Genomic DNA, 9,387 nt, shown 5'->3' on the forward strand with positions numbered 1-9,387 from the left:
GGGCAGTTCTTCCAAAAAATGATAAGAGATAAGAGTTCTTCCAAAAGATAACACAATTTTTATTTTATCAGCGTGACCAACCCAGAAACACCAAAATATAAAATCACATTCTATCAGTCTGCCAATTCTATCAGAATAAAAGTAACTAAAATATAACTAACGTTTGTCAGAGTTAACTGTTATCTCTAGAACTAAACGGCAATAATTCAAATGATAAAAAAAAATAACCGTGTTAAAATATATTATATTTTCTAAATAGTACACATTTTTACGATACATTTATAATGACAAAAAACCAACTAGTTCATATGACGACAACGATAATTATTGGTAAATAAAATTTACTTTCGTTTCTTATTAATATTAAATGAATATTTTTATAAGAATTCTTTTTTAATTCATAATTCAAAACTCTTATTTTCACATAATATAAACTTGCAATATTTAATATGAATAACATAATATATTTATCAATTATAGTACCTAGCGACAAAGTTCATACATACACTATATTGTACTAATTTGTGTGACAATATTATTACATCCTATTTAAATAAAACTATTAATACAAGTAAATTATGTTTTACAGTATGATGGTAGTTGTCTGAAGTCATAAAAAGCTTATCAGTATGCTTATTCATTAGAGCGGTTCGATTCCTGAAACTATCTCTAGTCTGATTAAGTGTGGTAACAGGTATGGAGTTATTTTTTGTAAAATTGTTTTAATTGATTTAATCTCTATTATTTTAATAATTAACATTTCAACTTTTAACTTATTTATTAATAATATATCTTTCAGTTTTAAGATGAGTCAAAGATTCTGGTTGAACAGTTCTCCATTGACACTAACTGGAAGAAATAATTGTTTTATCATTTGTCTAAATAGACTAGGTAAGGAAAACATTCTACATTTGTAGTATTAATACAAATATTGATACAAAATTAGTTTAATATCAATCTAAAACACCCTAATATAGGGTATTTAAAAAAAAAGAAATCAAATGTAAATTATCTTTCTTTTTAATAATTTAATTTACTATTTTCTAACATTGTTAGTTTTTGTACAAGAAAAATTGCATTTACTTGTAGATCTTACGCTTCATTGGTATGAGATAACAAACTAGGTCCACTTGATATATACCGGTCACAAATATAGTCTATTCATGAAATCACTCTTCTAAGTGTTATTGATAGATAATTTAAGTTGAATGGTATAAAAAAATGTCATTATCAATTTTCGTTATATTTAATTTTAACTTCACAATTAACAAACGTTAACATTAGTAATTCATTTAAAATTGGTTTTATATTATAATTATTATTAATATTATTTAACCGTTTGTTGTTTTTTCAGCTAGAATGTGACCAGAGGAAGATTAAATGGACATATCATATATTTCTCCATGGACACTGTAATCCATAGACGGATTTTTGACACTATATTTGAATATTTGTTGTTGAAGTTAATTGGATTTTGTGCAAAACCCCTGGAAGAATATTCTGTATCAGACTAACAGTATAAACGCCACCCAGTATTTCTGTTTACCTGCTGTTAGACATCGTAGTATCATCTCCAATCTCTTTATATTTTGTTTAATTTTATTTAAAAAAGTCTCATTATAATTTATTATTAATCAACTGTAATTCAGTTGTTTATTTATTGAATAACTTATTATCCTGTCTTCAACGTCCATATAAACTGTACTGTATTTATGACCACTACACTGATATCTCATTTGGCTAAATATTTTTAATTTTCAACTACATTAAAACAAAATTAAGATTGTTTAAATTTTTTTTTTTTTTTGAATACTTGTATAATTGTTTGAATATTTTTACACTTTAAGTGTCAATACAAGTATCTTTAGTTTAACGATATTAACAGTATATTACTATTACAATTTTGACAAACATAATTATTAGCCTACCAAATAAATTATAAATGTAGCTTCTGTATTTGCTTATTTATTAATATTTACTTACCTTAATAACATTAAAATATTAATTTATTGTAAAAATATCTTAACCTAACTGAAAGATTGAAAATTTGTAAACTGTTGTGAAATTATGTTGATGTTGTTAGGAAAAATTGTGTAGTCAAAATTTTGAATACCTAGATTAAAAAAAAAAACGGTACAATTTTTTTTTGCTAAACCAAGTAATTATTCATTTGTAAATTTTGATGTTTAGTTTATAATATATACATTTTTAATTATAAAATATCTTTACTTAAGTATCATTGTATACTATTTATACTTTTTACCAGATTATTTTATGTGTTTTAAACTATTACATTTATTATTTCTATTATTACTATTTATTATTTATTTAAATGACTTATCAAACTTTATGAATTGTACTTTATAAATTATAAAATTGGTCTGAAATGTATACTGTGTTACTATAGGTAGCCTGATAGACAGGAAGTCTATATTGTTTTTAAGAAATAAAAGTTGTTTTTTCTTGGTTAGCTTAATTATATAGTGTGATTGACTAATTTTCTCTCATAATAATTTCAATTAGGTAAAATTATTTTTCAAAACATTTTTGTTTGTGTTATTTTACAACTGAAAACATGTTTTAATAACCACTTACTTTTTTGATAATTTTTAATTAAATAATATTTAATTATGATAAAAATTCAAAGCGTATTTAGTATATAGTATATATTTGTTTATAATTTTATTATTTAGAAATGCATTAGTTTTTAGATGTAGTTTGACACAATAAAGTAAAAGTAAACCAAATGTATTTTTTCTAAATCTGTTCTCATAGACACGTTTACTCTCGATAACGAGTGATTTGTATCTGTGTATTGTATTAAGTGATATTATATAATACGTTTAAACGAAGGATGTTTAACATATTGAATACTCTCTTTGAGTATACAATGATGTGTTCGATATAAATTGTATTATAAAGTCCAGATACCGTTATCTTTATTTATATGCATAGTATAATGTAGTAAATAATTATAGATTCAACATTTAAATAATAAATTAGCTTTAGTAAGTTTAACCCTTAACAATACCTGCTATTATCTAATAACTATAGATATATATAAATAATGTCTTGATAATAATTGAATAGTTTTATAACATATTCAATATTTTTGATATTTTCATTTTAGTCAGTTATCAATGAATCAAAGTATACAACTATTTTCTTTTTAATAGTAACGCAGTTACATCTTATATGAATCATAATTCATGAAACACAATTTTGTAGCTCTACACAGTTTTGACCTCTAATCTTTAAGTTATCCAGATTAAAATAGTTTTGAATATTGAAAACCATATGTTCAGTTTTATTCAAATTCAACTATAAAAACTCGTAAAACTATGTAAATATGTTTTAATAACTAAATATTATATTACTTCATTATTTGGGATTTAATGATTTTTCAAATATTTTTGATAGAGACAGTGATAACGATATTGGTTTATAATGGCTACAGTCTAGTAATTATAACTAGAGCCCTAGTAATTATAATTACCGACTGAAATAATAGATAATAACTACTGAATTATTATTTATTTCCTGTTTTGTGTAAAGGAATGAAGACACATTTGTTAAAACTATTGGGGCACTTACCTGAAAATAATGATAAATTAAATACCTACAACTTTTATACTTTTCATTGTTAACTACAATTTAGTAAAGTACAACTGTTTAACAGTATAAAGTTAGAATTATCTTCTACTAGTTTAATCTAGTATTTCTAACCAAAATTATGGGGGTATAAGATATTCCTAACACAATTATACCATTTTTAATTAATGTTAAATAAAAATGGGATTATCTAATCTGTTTTTAAATGTTCACTTAGTTAAAATAGAGTTAACCTGACCGCTTGATATTCAATCTTTTAATTTCTGATTTGACAATTTTATTATATACATATTAGTGGAATTGGAAATAGCCTCATTAATTTTCACATTAAATATGTCCATAGCTACGTTTATATCATTTAAATTTTCACAACTTCACCAATCTTAAGTAAATATTAACATACTTAAATCAGTCTTATTATAACTTATTAAACTTTTTGTGGGCAAAAAGAGCTTTAACAGCAGATCTCGATGAGAACGAGATAAGAGATAAATAAATATGATGAGATGCTGCAACTTGCAATTGTATCTATTTATTTTATAATATGTATTATTTCTATTTTTTTTATAATATAAGTAAAGTATACATTTCTTAATAAATGGAATGTAGACAGAATTAATAACAGAAAAGTTATAATATCACTTCTATAAGAAACAAATCGAATTGATAATAATTGTATTGATTATCACTTAAATTGTATTTCTACAAAGGCAATCGAGGTAAAAGATAATTAGCCAAGTCTTTGCCAGGCTTGTACAAAAATATTTTATTACTTTACACTAGTATCTTACAGCATCACTTTAGACATTTAATTTTACTTATGTTTGGAAATGTGCAGTATCAAAAATTCTTATAAATCTATGGATCTATGAAAATATAATTTTAAAAGATCTAAATGAAATATGGATATACCTAAGTAGGTATTCTAATTTCTAATAGATTTTTATACTATCTGATTATCAGAGTATTAATTAAAATAATTAAAAAAAAGCTTTATGTCAATATTGTCCACCGTAAAACGGCAGGACTTAATCCAAAAATTATTTAACTACAACAGAAAGCAAGTTCCTAGAACAGAAAAATATATATTATACACTAGGGTACCATACCTAATTTATAAAGGATGGAACAGTACAATCGTTTGAAGAAGTTTTGCAGTTATTTAATTAAGATCTTTGTACCATACCAAGGGTAGATCAACATTTATGTGATGAGTATTTGATACGCTCGCATTAATGTGTATCAATTGTCATATTATGCGATTTCTGGTGTAATTATTCATAAATTACTAATTTAACTATTCACGGTTTGTTCACTTTGTTCGGTTTTCCGACCCTTATATTTAAAAAGTTGCAAACTAATTTTGTTTTTGAGTGTTTTAACTGCACTAATTGCAGTAAAATATTGTGCAACGATTGTTTGATTGGGGTTACTAGTCAACTTAAAAATCTAGTCAACAGTGATAATGTTAGCACATAGTTCCTAGACAAATTACCAGTATTGTACAAAAAGTTGTTAATTTTATAATATTATTGTTGTTTGTCTGTTTTTAGTTTTATTTAAGCTAGGGTAGCTGTGTTGGCCAGCAGCTCATTATTATTATTTATTACTATCTAGTTTGAGTTTTATTTATTTAGTTATTAATTATAGTTCACAAGACCTCTACACACTTCATATTACACACTAGACACATTTTTCACCTCATAGCCTCTGGTTTCTGCGCAGGTGAACCCTCCCAATTCCAGTTGAGCTATTTACTTCACTACACTATGCAGACTGATCGGTACGGTATAGCGCAAAGAAGTTGGTGGTCTGGTAAGCGACCTAATATTGAAAGCCCCTGGCCCGTACGTGGAATGAAAAATTATTTTACAGCAACAAACAAGGACAAGAGAAAATTATACAGCATACTTGCTTTATTTCTACTTTATATTTTACTTCCTTTATTTTATTGTATTTTAATGTAATTATAAAGTGTGATTAAAGGAAAGCATGTTTTTTTTTATTCTACTTAAGAAATTTAACTAAAATAATAGAATCATGAATAGACTTTAATACAAATTTTTAAAGATGTAGTAATTATAAGAAAAAAATGAAACAATAAATAACAACACAAATTTGTTTAGACGTGTCTTAAAGAGATAAATAAAATCCTCAAGCTGTTATACACTAAAATATTCAGAATACTTTTGTGTGGTATTAAAACTTTAAATTCATCGTAGAGACTTGGTTATCGCTAAGTAAATGGCCATATTAAATGAATAAGTACATAGATTAATAAAATATGGGCTATGCAATCTTCTAACAAACAAGGACATTTTCAAATCAAGAGATAATTGTAAATTTGCAAATTTATATTGACCAAAAATTGTATCATATTTTTAAATCATATGAATAACTATTTCAGAACAAATTCATATTGTTTAGTTTGGTTTATATAATAAAAATATATACCCAGAGTAGCTTAATATAATCTAATTTCTGTAAAATATTAAGTGATTAATAATAATTTTTTTAAAAACCTACTAATTGATTATAAATAACATTCAGTCTTGCAAGGTATTTTAATACCGATCAGTCTGATTTGATAATCTTACCAACATAAAAGCAAGTTTTTATTAAATTACATTATATATTTATTGAGTATGACGTTTATACGATTACGACCCTAGTTTGATCATTTTTATTAATACAACAGAATTGTTAAATCTAGTTTACAGTAATTTTATATTATGCCATATTCGTATTATCTACCTATTATCCCATGCAAAAGGGGCCGTACAACAATTTTTTTCTCTTCACGAGTCTTTATCTGGCAAAAGGTTCACTTTGGACTATAACCTTATAATGTATATATTGATTTATGTGGAAACTTGAAAATTAAATATGTGTTTTGTTCTAGTTATTCATGTAAGGTATTTAAACTACAAGTGTCATATGTTCCGTTATCTTGCTCTAATATATCCTTTAGGTACCAAATTTTGTTAATAATATATCTTCTAAAAGACAAGATTGAAGACAAAGCTTATAAGCTCCTACCTGTATTCTTTAACTACAGAATACATATGTAAGATGTGGTAAAACTAATTTATACTTGACAGCCAAATTCTGAAATCGTCAACTAATTAGGTAAAAAGTAAAAATAATGTTTTATTTAAATAGTAATATAAACAATTTGAGGGAAATTTTAATAAAATTATTATTATTTTATACCAAATAATATTAAATTATAACATGTACTTATATGATAGGTATATACTATAATATAATGTAATTTATTATGGATTTTACGTGTATAGTGTATACGATTTAAATTAGATAATTGATAAAGATCTAACTACAATTTGCAATAAAGATAAGAACCTAACTAAAGGCAATGTTTTTGATATTAAAATACGAAATTTCTCTTGGCGGGTTTTTGGTAAAATCGATGTTGGTACTATCTGTAGTATTACACATTTTATAGGTTATGTAACATTTTTTTCTTATCACGCGTTATCATTTTTTGGAAGAACTACCCCCAACTCGTCTCATAGGTCTCCTGTAGCTCCCTGTTGAATCCAGGGTTGCCAACTATCAAATTTAAAATAACCGGCTTTAAATAAATTTTATATGTTAAATATAAAATATTTTGAACTTACATTGGTTATAACATTTAGAAATAACAAAATTATTATCATACAGATAAAATGTATACCTAATCATTATTATTTTGTCATTATCAAATATTATTTATGAATAATGGACATGTACGTCTGGAATCAGCTGCTGTCAGTCGGCAGCTCGACACTGGGCAGTCGTGCAGTCCTACCATATGACAACAAAAAAGGTTATTGCATTAGCAACTTGGTAGAAAAGAATAATAAAGTATAGTGATAAATCATTGACAACATACATTTATTTATGATAAATAAAATAACCGGCCTTTTTATATGGCCGGTTTGATGCAAAACCGGCAGCCGACCTAGGTATTAAAAAACCGGTTAGGCCGGCCAAAAACCGGTCGGTTGGCAACCCTGGTTGAATCCACCAGGATTACCGTTTAGGCGCTTTCGCTTTTCTAACGCTTCTAACCGAACCTAACCGGGGGGATTGAACCCGAGTTTACCGCTTGCCGGGCGATTGCTCTAATGAGCTATCTGCCTCAGTAGTCTTATCACATTTTAACCGCGCCTCTTAACTGAAGTACACACTACTTAAGTAAACATATTCGACCATCTGACTTGATCGCTGGTCCGCAGTCTGTAAGCAATTCAAAATATACAATTTTCACGTTTCAACAAACTTGATTTTAAAATGAATTGTAAGTGGGACGGCATCGAGTAACTATTTTCCTATTCCTATTTAATATTTAACTTATAAATACGTTATGTTAAACATTTTTTTTCTAGGTTATTTTGCGCTGTATGGTGTTGACAATTGGAAATTGCTCAACCTCCTGTAACGAACTTGGTAAACATTTGAACAAATGCCAGTCCCTGGCTGCTCTTGTTGTATTCTTAGAAAATACAACCGTTGGCAAAATCATTACATCCACATCATTTTCAAGTCTTCAGAACGTTCAATATTGTGTTCAAGATCAAGTTAGTAAGATATACACGTCTTCTCAACAGACACTACCTACTTGTAAACATGTATTTGTATAAACAAGTCAGCATTCTTGAACAGTTTTTTTTTAACTGTGAAATAATTTTTGTAGCAAATGTAATGCACCACAAACATTATATTTTTAATTATTAACGGTTATAAAATTTTGAATTTCTATATTGACCATACTCCTATGTATTGTATATATTTTCTATTATAATTCTATTGAATTTAACGTCAAGTAATAAGTAGCCAAATCCTCATTCGATGTAACTAAAAATTACAGGATAAACTAACAATCTGCCTAGTATTAGAAAAAATGTATTTATAATTTATCATTTCTTATAATTGCATTAAAAAAAAAAAATTCAAATTTTATTAAAAAATAGAGTTGCAACAAAAATGTTAACTTACATTAATTTATATTTTTGTTCTGTATGCAACAATAGGATATTATAGAACATGAATTTTTAAGAAACTATTGGTAGATACAAAAAGAAAAGTGCATTTATTACATTACTTATGGAAATTTCATTATTTAAATATTTAGTTAATTAATTTGTATGAGACATAGCAGCATATACTATATTTGTTTTTTTCAACATTTTTACACGAGTAGGAAGCTATTACTAATTAACTTAACTCGGTTTATAAAGAACTTAAATAAATGACACCTATTCACCAAGTCGTCGAGATATTATAATTAATTTTTGAATTGTAAACAATTTTATTCATTAATTATTATTATTGTTATTATAATTATCCAACAATTACAATCTCCGGTATGTTTAATATGGTCAGACACATTGATTAAACATGGTACGATTAGAGTATCCACCACATATACCACATACATTGTAGCTATCAGTTTTTATAATTAATAGACCCTATGTACTATATCGATTGATCTCTTATAGTCAGTTTTAAGTAAAACTACAAAAAAGTAAAATTTTATCATTATCTTATAGACTTAATGGTGTCTCCTAACAAGTACCAATTTTTGTTTTAACAGTGTAATACTCCAGTATATATACCTGATTTTAAGATACCTTGGATACTTCAAATGGTATTAATTCGAAATCAAAATGTGTACACTGTACAGGCTTATACATGATTTTGAGTATTTTTTTTTTTTTTACAACATCATAACCTATCAGATTTAAAACGTTAATTGCTATATGAGAAGTT

General features: G+C 25.9%; 1 long non-coding RNA gene across 1 annotated transcript; it reads left to right on the forward strand.

Annotated features, from left to right (window-relative positions):
• The first annotated feature begins 234 nt into the window (after positions 1–234).
• Positions 235–1,882, forward strand: LOC126846043 (uncharacterized). Its single transcript, XR_007686862.1, has 4 exons — positions 235–330; positions 590–694; positions 800–891; positions 1,355–1,882. It is a non-coding gene; the product is annotated as an uncharacterized LOC126846043 (long non-coding RNA).
• The last annotated feature ends 7,505 nt before the right edge of the window (positions 1,883–9,387 follow it).

Source organism: Adelges cooleyi, unplaced genomic scaffold, assembly GCF_023614345.1.
Source record: "Adelges cooleyi isolate 19-005CV unplaced genomic scaffold, UGA_ACOO_1.1 ACOO_flye_CR_arks_rails_tigmint_CR_PRNA_839, whole genome shotgun sequence".
Classification (NCBI taxonomy): domain Eukaryota; kingdom Metazoa; phylum Arthropoda; class Insecta; order Hemiptera; family Adelgidae; genus Adelges; species Adelges cooleyi.